Here is a 12,115-nt window from a genome sequence, read left to right on the forward strand (position 1 = left end):
AAGAGTGACGAGTATTTATTCCCCTGTCCCCTCCCTGCTCTGGTGCTGTGTTCTGGAAATGGTCCAGTATCTCTAGGCTACAGCTGCCACCAGGCAGCCCCTCTTCCAGCTGCTCTCCAGGAGACTTCCCTTTGCTTCTGGAACCTACTGTTGTTAGTTCTTGGATTCCTCACCAGCTTTTGCTGGTGCCCTGAATCCTGCTCATTAAATTATTTTCAGGTCAACCCTTCTACATGTGCCAGTTCTTTCCTGGGGGGCACCCCGATTGACATACCCATCAACCATTAATGTTAACAAAAATATTTTTATTATAACATAGCTTTATATGTACAAACATATTCAAGGATGCAGTCCTTGTAGCTCTAATAGAACTAAAAAAAATCAAAAGAAATGTTTATCTAAATACACATGAAACTAAAAGCCAATTAAATAAGAATTAAACAAAGTTAATATGGTACACTGGGTTGTTTGCCTAAACTGCAGTTATGTGTGGGTGACTGACTACCATAGTGTAGCTTTTGCGTTTGTCATACTTTTATTATCCTGTGCAGTGTGATAACTCAATTTTTCCACTATATTTCTCTATTCAAGCTACTGGGAAATCTTCATTCATATGGTAAACATTGAGGTCATTTGACCTTCACTTTGAAAGAAAGCATAATTTATGTATTGAGTCGGCCTCTGTTCTCTTCTCATTAGCTTTCAGTATGGAAGAAGTAAAACTTGTCACCATCACCATTGTAAACACAAACACAGACACAAGCACTTTAATTGCTTGGCAGTTTTCTGTTCCAAGGTGAGCATCTTGGTGACCCCCAAAATGCTTGGGTTAATTTTTATAGTATCAGAAATAAAAACATACATTAAAAATCCCCAGTATTATTAAATTATGTCTGAAGGCCCCCAGGTGTCCGGTACCTGGGTTCAAATGGGGCGTCACCAAAGATCAATAGGCAGGGAACCAACAGGATCAGACCTATGCATGGTGCGGAGGGGAGGAATACTGGGGACAAGGGAGCTAGGTAGCAACGCATCCAGTCCAGGGCTCCTTTGAGAGCATCTCTGCTATAATTTTAAACCGTGATTGAGAGAGAACAGTAAGGTTTCATCCTCTCCCCTCACCACCCCTCCCCAAATTAATCAGGTCACACACTTCATCTTTTTCCTGAGTGAGGAGGAAATACAGCAAATTAGGGGAGCAGGAACTTGAGGACTGATGACTGGGTAACATTACAAAGTAAGTAAGACAATTTATCCTGAAAACACAAAAACTCTAATTCAAAAGGTATGTGCACCCCTAAGTTGATAGCCGCACTATTTACAAGCCAAGACATGGAAACAACCCAAGTGCCCATCAACAGACGATTGGCTTAAGAAGATGTGATATCTCACCTCCTCCCCATAGCGCAGAGAACTCTACTCAATGCTGTGGTGACCTAAATCGGAAGGAAATACAAAAAAGAGGGGATATATATATATATGTATAGCTGATTCATTTTGCTGTACAGTAGAAACTAACACAACATTGTAAAGCAACTATACTCCAATAAAATTTTTAAAAAAATGTGATATCTATATTTATATGGATATAGATATATATCTATATATGTATACACAATGGAATATTGCTCAGCCATATAAAAGAATATAATATTGTCATTTGCAGCAACATGGATGGACCTAGAGAATATTATACTACGTGTAGTAAGTCAGACAGAGAAAGACAAATATTATATGATATCACTTATATGTGGAATCTAAAAAAAATACAGATGAATCTATACACAAAACAGAAATAGATTCACAGGCATAGAAAACAAACCTATGGTTACCAAAGGGGAAAGCAGGGAGGGATAAATTAGGAGTATGAGATTAACAGATACAAACTACTATGCATAAAATAGATAAGCAACAAGAATTTCCTGTATAGCACAGGGAACTATATTCAATATTGTGTAATAACCTACAATGGAAAATAATCTGAAAAAGAATCCATACATATAAAACTGAATCACTTTGCTCTACACCTGAAACTAACACAGTATTGTAAATCAACTCTACTTCAATAAAATAAATCAAAAACAGGAAATGAATACCGAAAAGGTAATAAGAGAGAGACATTGATTCATCAACAAGGTATCAGGCAAAACACTCCACAGAGTTTAGAAAGCCTGTACCCTTGAGAATTCCTTCATTTCTCTTACCTATACAGTGGGGGAGGAGGATTGAGCTAGAGGATTTTTAGAAGTTGCTGTGGTGCAATCACCCAAGTTTCAGTTTAAAAAGAAAAAAAAAAAGATGATGTAGGTTTTGCGTACAAGCGGGTGATCATATCAAGAAGTCCTCCTTAAGTTAACCTTTGAGTTTGTTCCCAAACAAACAAGAGCTACTCGGAAATTTCAGTCTTCTCAGCACTGGCTGAGTCGTGGCTCCTCTCCCCATGCTCCCATTTTCTTGGCTGCACAGTGAAGACCCTTCAAAAGCAGGTGAGGGGCTCAGGCTGACAGTGGAGGTGAGAATGCAGAGGCCTGAAATAGCTCCATCAGCGGCAAAGCCTCCTTGACATCCCCTTCCTGGGGGACCCAGAGGAAAGGAAGCCCCAGCTGAATCCCCATCTTCTTAATCGCATGCTAGCTGGGGTGACCATATTAAAAAGGGAGACTCATTTTTCTGCTTTCTGTTTCTAGAAAGGAGAGATCGTTTGCTGCCTCTCTGCGCTCCAGAGGAATGTTGGAGAAACCACTTCTAATCCCCCTGTCCAGTCCCTCCTCCCCACAGGAGGAGAAGCAGCCAAGCCAAACGTTTAGCATCGGAGGTCTACCAGGTCATCCTTGCTAGTGGGTGGAGTTACATACCTAGAGGGCAGGGATCAGTCTAGAAGCATCCTTCTCCCTGATCGTGGTCTTTTGGGCTTAGGTTCAGTGGGGTGCTTTCATTTCCTATCTCTTCAAGGTAGGCACACCTGGACAAGGCTTGGATACAGGGTGGGAAGTAAGATGCTGCATTTTGATGTCAACAGAAAAGGAAAAGCTGTATTGTGCAACTGAGTTGACCAAAAGCCCTGCATTGTAGGGTCATGCGGTAACTCCTTAGGTTAATAAGGGGAGTATTCAGTGCTCAGGTAAGCTGGTATCTGTGTGTGTCTCCAGGTCTCCGGAGGGGACAAGGTGAAGGGTAACATTAGGAGACGTCAAAACTCTAACACATATCACTGTACCTCTACATGGATCAATCCCGGCCTGACTTCCCATTTGCCAGGCACTCTCGCCATCACATGGGACTGAGCACACCTCCAAACTCTGTGTGCCGTGCCCTCGGTGCTCAGTCCAATTCCACGTGCCTTGGCAATCAGTGCTACCCGGCGCTGATGGGTGCCACAGCGCGCCTGGCTAAGCAGAGCTTGGATTGGCTGAGCACTGCTAGCTGTCCTTTGCTACCTCTTCTAGGAAAAAAGCAATCTATTATTGCTGTACCTGATCTGCTCCCAGATGCAGAGCTAGCAGTTACCATTCACCAGGTGGCCCTAAGCTTTTTCTTTGCTTTTGGGGGCAGAAGCAAGTGACTGAAGCGTTAAGCTCATTAAATCCACCCCATGTGGAATAAACACGTCATGGGGCTTTTTCTAACTGCTTTCAGGGGGCACACAGCTCCTGTCTCTGCCATGCTCAGATGGGATTAAGTAGCTCCACAGCCTTGCGCACAGGTGTTTTCCTGGACTCTTGCACATTCGGACTACCTTTGCCGAGGTGGCTATGCACCAGACTCCAGGCCATGTTCGTGGTGCCCTCTGCCTGCTGGTAGGAGCGGGTTAACTTGCGCTTTTCCAAATCATCAGATACTCCTGAGGAGTGGGTGAGTCAGGTGACGAATTCTCTTTCCCACATTTCAAAACTGTTCACTTTAACCTAACCTGGCTTACATACCTGCAGAGAAATCCAGAACATTCTGTAACGTCTCCCTGTGCTGTCTGTCAGGAACAGAGAATCCCTCCTAGTTACATTCACGCATGTGTTGAACCACTGATGACTCTTTGGAACACTAATTCCCAGGGTCTTCATATAGCCTTTATTCAGGTTATTTTTTTATTTGTTTTTCTAAACTTTCTCCCTCCCCTGTCTCTCCAATCACACTATCAGAGATAATCATTATTAAAATGATAAACATGGTTTCCCAATTTTTCATGTGTGAAACACATATTTATGTCTATCTATCTATCTATCATCTATCTATATATCTATGTATCTATCTTCTATTTATATATCTATGTATCTATGTATAAATCTATGTATCTACGTATCTGTCTCTGGATATATATCTAATCTATGTATGTATGTATCTATCTATCTATGGATCTGTCATTTACCTATCTACACACACACACACACACACACACACACACACACGCACTAATAAGAACTCTCCATATTTCAAAGCTTCTAGTTTATCACTATAGGATTCTTGGCCTCTGGAAAGAGGGCCAGATCTATTTCCAGCTCTTTGTCTATAAGAGTCAACCCTCTTCCCATTTCAAGTTTGGTAAAATTGGGACCCAATGCTGAAAGCTACCCTGTGTGCTGTGCGGGTCACTCTGCCTGGCACCTCTCCTTCCCCCTCCTGACTCTACAGCAGAGTTGCTGTTATAATTTCTGTTATGTAGAGGGGACAGACTTCGAGGAACTTGCCTGAGGTCAGAGTTGGGAGGAGGTCAGAGCCATGGTCCATGCCCTCCATCCCAGGTGTTCACTGCATCCTGACTCCAGTGTCATCCCTGAGGAGCACCCTGGTTTTTACTTTATTTTATTTCTTATTCTTAGTGCAGGGAGCAGTAATCTCCCATTTTTGGTCACTGTAAGCTGAATGTTTGAGCCTAGAACTAAAACTTATCTGCCGCAAATAGTTTCTCAGGGATCAGGAAAAAAACCAAAAAAAGATAAAAACAAAGATAAAGTCCTCAAAAGTATGCTTGCTTGCACAAAGAGCATTTACTTGGACCTGAATCACAAAATTCCTACTTTATTTCCCCTTTACAGATGTAATTGTCACATATGTTCATTATGAATTCATAATGAGGGCCCAGAACAGATGGTGCTGACTTAAAATGACATACACTGCAACCAGTGCTTGTCCGTAACGGGGCTGCTGCTGCCCTCGAAGGCACCAAAGGGGTGTCTGCAGAGACACCTGGCTGGCCTGGGGCCTGGGCAGGAGCTGCTGGGCACGGGGCCATATTTAGAGGAATCTTGGAGCAGGATTTGGAGCTAGTCCCTGTACTTGTCACAGCCTCTTTGTGTCCTAAGAAATATCCTAGTGGCCAGAGGACTAGGAGCCTGGGGACTTATTTAGTCAGAATTGGCTCAAAGTTGAGCAGTGGAGGAAACAGTCAGGACCCATATCTGGTGTCAAAGACCACCCGCCAGGGGTCTCTCCCATTTGCCCCATGTAGGGACACTCTTTCTGGCCCTGTGGGTTTGTCCTGGGTCCTCCTCTGAACTCTCTTCTCCTTCCAGTGTGAATATTCTGCTCTTTCTCTTATACCCAGGGTTAGGGGGAGGATGGGGCACTGACCTCAATAACCTGATGTGTTAGTTCATGTTAATATCATGGAGTGGAGGTCACGCTGCCACATGTCTTAGGCCACTTAATCCATACACGTTTTTGTGTCATTGTAGGCATTTTGAATCTCACTCTAAGTGAGAGACACAAGATTTGAATTGAAGTCCATTTGATTGCAAAGCCCATGAATTGTCTAATGGAGTCTCTTGCTAGCATTAAGATTTGTTAAAGATTCAATTTGTAATCCTCTTCTCCGAGAATATTAATGATTTTTTTGAGGAGATTCTTACAAGTGAAAATCTGAGCTTAGGCAGTTGGCTATTGAGGGTGGAATTTCAGTTTTGAGGAATGAGAATTACCTCCTGGTGGATACTATCCAGATGTAATTCTCAAAGCACATCACAAACACAGTAATTACATTTCATGGTGCTCTTGTGTTCGTTCCTCCCTGCTCCCCTTCTCTCCTTTGGACTCCCTCTAAATGGCCGTGACGTGATTGCTGAAGACTAGAGAAACCTAGTAGGGAGTTCTGGTCCACGTGGGAAGATGAAAAAGCATTATGATTCCTTCCGTGTTCTCCCCAACTCTTCCGGTAGGATGAGTATGGGCTGGTTATAGGAAAGTGAAATCTGGGGAGTGGATTGTCATTACAAAGGACGCATACTTGGACTTCCTTTAAAACTAAAACTCTTTTCACAGCTGGAGGAAATTAAAAAAAAAAAACCAAACAGTTAAATAGATGAATATAGTTTCTGTCATCTGCCCGCACTGCATGCTACTGAACAAAGAAAGACAACTAGTAAATTGTGTGTGTTTGCCGCTAAGGTCATCTTCGTTGATGTAAAGGATAAATTGTACCACTTTTATTTATGTAAGATGTGCCTCACAAACTTCAAATTATTCGGCTCTATCATACCTTGGAGAAGGAAATAAACATCTGGTCCCTGTTATCTTCATAGGCTATTGGAAGAGTTTGTAAGGACATAAACTTTCCTGGAAAGAGGCGGCTACATCACACCTAACCTGCACCCCACCCTGGCTGTATCAGAGCATGGCTCTCACTAGAGAAGTGGGCTGGGATGTGAAGTCCCAGGGGTTCCAGTGTTGGCCTTGCATCCCACCCACCTCAGACAAGTCCCCACCACCTGAGCCTCGACTTTTGTCTGTGAAAGAAATGAACATGGTGAAATCTCTTCTTCCGACTGCAGAGAAATATTATAAGAGCATATGAGAGAATACGGCCAAAAGCCTTTTGTAAGTCTTAAAGTACGTTTACAAATATCTGCTGTTTCTAGAAATCATATTAACACAGGGTTTCACAACTTTAGCCCTGTTGATATTTTGGGCCAGATCATTCTGTTTGGGGGAAAGACGGCTGTCATGTGCATTACGGGATTTTAAACAGCATCTCTGTCTTCAACCCACTAGATGCTAGTAGCACCCTTCCCCCACATAGACCCTCATCTTCCAGTCGTGACAACCAAAAATGTCTCCAGGCGTTCTCAAATATTCCCTGGTGGGCAAAATCTCCCCAACCATTTAAGTGTGACCTTGGATAAATTCCTTAAGCTCTTTGAGCCTTGGTCTCCTCATCTGTGGCCTGGGGATAATAATCAGCACATCTACCTCGTAGGTATTATTTATCCTTGTGCTTATTGTGTGGATTAAATGAGATGATGCACATAAAGCAGTAAACAGAGTGCAAGGCACACGCGGTACGTGAGCAGGAGACATTTGCTTTTATTTGAAGAGCACGAGCTTAATGCTACTTTTGAATGTAAAGATGCCCCTGCTTCGCCACCATCTGTAGAATGTACACCCCAGGCATCTAGTTAAGAAATGGGGATGACAGAGTCTTCATTAAATTATATCATATCTTCTAGTGTTAAGCAGAGATGTGTAAGATGCACCTTAGTTTTACAAAAGAGTTTGGGGGAAATGTCTTGAATTGGTGTTATAGAAAAAAAGTTATCTGGGTCATGTAAATAAACTATATTTTCTACCAGAGTTGGCAAACTATGACCCATGGGCCAAATCCGGCTTCCTGCCTGTTTTTTTTTAATAAATTTATTTATTTATTTAGGCTGTGTTGGGTCTTCGTTTCTGTGCTAGGGCTTTCTCTAGTTGTGGCGAGCGGGGGCCACTCTTCATCGCGGTGCGCGGACCTCTCACTGTCGCGGCCTCTCTTGTTGCGGAGCACAGGCTCCAGACGTGCAGGCTCAGTAATCGTGGCTCACGGGCCCAGTTGCTCCGCGGCATGTGGGATCCTCCCAGACCAGGGCTCGAACCCGTGTCCTCTGCATTGGCAGGCAGATTCTCAACCACTGCGCCACCAGGGAAGCCCCCTGCCTGTTTTTTAAATAAAGTTTTATTGGCACAGAGCCACACCCATTTAAAAAAAAAAAAAAAAAGAAATGGTGATGAATTTTCTCCAAAGCACCTGCAGACACATGATTGGCAATGGGCATTGTCTTGTGGCCTGCCTGAGTCAAGCTATCTATTGGGAGTACTCTGGCCTCCTCTTCCTTGTCTCCATCCCTGTGCTGAGTAGCACCATCTATTCCAACCCCCCCCAATACTTTCTAAGGGCTTTGTTGCTTTCTCTTCCTCCTCCAGACCTGCTTCTAGGACAGGCTCTGATCAGTTTCGTGTCAGAGCAGGGATGTCTGTAGAGCTTACAAGGTACTCTTCACAGGTACATTTGAAAATTATGAAAAGACCTTAAGTCAAAGGATTTGCTTTAAGTGTTAATAAGCCACTGAACTATGTATTTAATTAGCAAAGTTGCCTTGGAGATCTTTGCCTGTAGTCTACTCGCCAGGTTCGTCCTGAGAACGTTCAGTGGATAGGGAAAGAAGCCACCTCTGATGTGAGCTCAACACTGTGTATCAATGATATTGGCTTTAGGGAAGATAAAACACTTTTATGGCTAATTTAGGGACCAAATAAACTACCCTTATGTTCTCCCAAGTTTGGGATCGTTTGAAGGATAGATACAGAGGTCAGAGATAGAGTTGAAAAACATTATTGTTTGGAGATGAAACAGTTTGGAAACTATAGCATTAGACTTACTGCTAAGGGCACTTGCTAAAACTTCACCCCAGAACTGGATGGACTTAACATCTCTCACCCTCAGTCTTTGCCCCAGCTGCCCCAATCGGGGCATGAGAGAAGGCAGATCCAGAGAGAGGAGGGAGGAAGGGAGGGAGATCAGTTGCATTTCTCTAATGTAAGACCCTCCACATAGAAACACAAGCCCGGGAAGTGACCTTGGCCCCTAACCTTGCATTATACTCTATGCAGTGTGCACACTGACTTCACACCTGCATTTCCCAAATATGCTCCAAGGAATAATTGTCATGTTAGGAAAATACAACTAGGGTGGGTGGGGAATACTAAATACTGTGGTGGAGAAACAAGTCTGGGAAAGTTTGTGTTTTCCTTTTGCAATATTAGACTTCTCAGAGCTGTTAAGCGTACAAATAGGCACTGCAAGCGTCCCAGTGGTTGGGTCACCATGCAGACTTGCCCATACGGACGGGCTTGTTCTCTTAAGACACCAGATGCACCTTGATAAAAGAGGTCTTAAGCTAAATGTGGAAGAGGGAACGGTTAGCTATTCTTTAAACTAACAAGTCATTCAAAGAGGATCGGAACCCTACTAATGGAAAGAATGTCATGCAGAATGAGCTAAATTGCCCCCATTTAGCCTGAGGGAAAGACTGAGACCCATCGCTTCAGGTGTGGTATTCTTTTCTATCAAGAGCATATGCATATAGGCACATGTAATGTGGAAACTTGCTTATAGATTTGAAACAAATATGTATAATATATAATGTATGTACACACACACACACACACACACGCACGTGCGCACACACACACACACACTCACCACGATTTCCTGATGATGAAAGGGTAGTTTTCATTTTCCGTTGGCTTTTTTCTCCCTGATGTCTCATGTGAGCATGAGAATTTCATTTTTTTTCCCCTCTGTGACTTGGGACCTTTTTATTAATTTGATGAAATTCCTCATGATCTCAGAATATGGTCTATGGAAGCAGATCAATGAAGTAGTTTATAGAACTATTGAAGAAAGAACCTCCCTTGTGTTAATATAGGCTACAGCTTCTTTGCAAACAAACAGTTGCATTTTATCCTGTGCTGTCTACCAGGAGGCCCCGATGCCATCACCTTGGTTCTAAACTGGAATGAAATATTAAGATAACTGGCTCTGGGACCTTCCCTGGGAATTGCTTGGAGAGGCTCAGGGGCTGGCCAGAAGGGAATTGAACGCTGGTGAACTCTCCCAGACCCCTGAGGTTATCACAGCATCCTGGTGACAGTTGCCTCAAGTCACAGACCAGCGCCCTTCATAACTGATTTTTCTCTAGTTACAAAACTTCCTGTTCTTGCACTAAGTTTTCCCCCCATGAACCTGTGTGTCTTTTTAGCTGGAAATGGAAGAGACTGGGAGAAGTGATAACCTAGAAAAAGACAACTACATACCCTGGTTGCCCTTCCAAGCATCATTTAAATGCTTCTTCTTATTATAGTGCTTGTACTTGGGGACAGTGTCACACTTCTGCGGCAATGTAGTTACATCTGCGATGGCACTTCCATTATAAACCCCTGTTTTCAGATGCTCATGACAGCCTTGGGGGGAAAATCACTCTTTGGGCTGAAATTTCTCATATCCGTTCTCACCTCCGAGGTGAAATTCTTGTTTTAAAATCTGGCAGAAAGCTCTGTGTCTGTGACTATGTAAAGCCTCTCAAAGGACCCATGCGAGTGGGGTTGGGGCCGGGTGTTAGGTATTTCAGGAGAGTGAGATTTGGGAAGTTCAGGGTCCTCATCTGTGTGATATTTGGGAGCCAGGACCCCAGGATCATTTTGTAGATTCTGCCCTGGAGTGATAAGGTGATTTTGCAAGTGAAATTTATTTCTCTGATTCCTGGGTGTTGAAGAGAGTTTGTTCATTCTAGAAGCAGGCGAGTAAAGTAATTCTGCAGGGAACCTTGGATCTGCTTCTCCCACATTCTTCTAGGCAACCTATGTCAACCTATGTCACTATGACACTAGTCTATTGGCAGTGGTCTGACACCACCATCACTTTCCCCTCTCTGTGCTGTTGTTCATAGAGCTTTCTCAGCCTAGAATTCCTTTCCTGCCCTATTCCAGCAGAGCCCCAGTCTTCCCATAAAATCCAACTCATATGCCACCTTCTCTGTGAAGCCTGTCATGTCTGTGAAACCCTTGTTGCTCTGTATTCTTCCAGCATGTTATTTATACAATGAACATGGCACTCATTATTTTTTACTCCTATTGGAGTTATTCCTATGTCTTCTACTTCTGCCCCTCCCTTCCATCAGTTCACAAGGTTCCTGAGGGTAAAGAACTCTTGAACTTTTGCAAACAACACAACAGCAACATTGCATATTAGACGTTCAACAAATGTTTGTTAGATCAGTCCATTATCCCCACTTACTGAACAGCAGCCATATTCTGTACTCTTGGAGATTTTGAACCCCCAAACCTAAATGGATATGCCTCTTGCCCTCTGCAAACATGGGATTTGGGATGTGTAGCAAGGAGGAAGAAAAATGAAAAGAAAGAGTTAAAATGCAAAGCTACCAGAACCATATGAGACTCTGAGGGTAGAGTTTTAGCATCAGTGCGCTTATGGGCAATGCCTTGTGAGTGGAGGGCGTGAGATGGATTTGTGATTGGGGGAAGAATCTAGATTGGGGAGGTCTGTTTGGATCTGCTTCATGCAGTCATGGAAAGCTTTTAAAAAAGCTATCAGTAGCGGTTAATCCAAAACGTTTTCTAGGATGGTTTTCAAATTGTTCTTGAAATAAATCAACTTGCTGTTAGACCTATAGCAAAAGTTAGTCTTTTTAACACTATACCTCAGGAGGGCTCACATTCGTCCTTAAAATGGACCCCCACTGGACTCTCACTCGTGTAAGATTGTCGAAAAGTCAAGATAACTCTAAATACAAAGTGTGTCTAAAAGTGAGGTTGAAAGTATCCTCCCTCCCCCATTTTCAGCATCTCTGTTATTCATGTCTCCCTACCAATCGATGGCAGATGTTTTGTCTCTTCTTATGTCTCTGTTGTATTGAATTTGAGGCTTGTTCTGCTGAGGAGACCCAGCCTGACAGGGGGGATGTGGGAAATGATCAGAGGCAGCACTTGCTCCTTAATTCTGTCTGCTGCGTTGCTCCCTCAGTGACATCAGAAACCAGCACACAGATGAGCCATTGTAATGTCCCGTCCCTGTGCGATGGCTGCGTTTGTTACCTTATTATTGAACAAGCTATCTCTTTGGATAGAGTGCCCCTCCAGTCAATTTTCTAATGGATTTGGATGTTAGAAGTTCTTCTCAGCCTCTGCGATTAAATCCAACTCAGGATTTAAAAGCAGGCATTCTGCACATTTGGGATAATTAACTAAAGCTTATCCCACTTTATCCCAAATCCCTGTTGACCTATTTTAGGTGTAATGTTTCAAGAGTTGTGATCCAAAGGTGGAAACAGAGTCAGTCAGCAGCCTCTGG

Source organism: Balaenoptera acutorostrata, chromosome 9 (assembly GCF_949987535.1).
Source record: "Balaenoptera acutorostrata chromosome 9, mBalAcu1.1, whole genome shotgun sequence".
Taxonomy (NCBI): Eukaryota; Metazoa; Chordata; class Mammalia; order Artiodactyla; family Balaenopteridae; genus Balaenoptera; species Balaenoptera acutorostrata.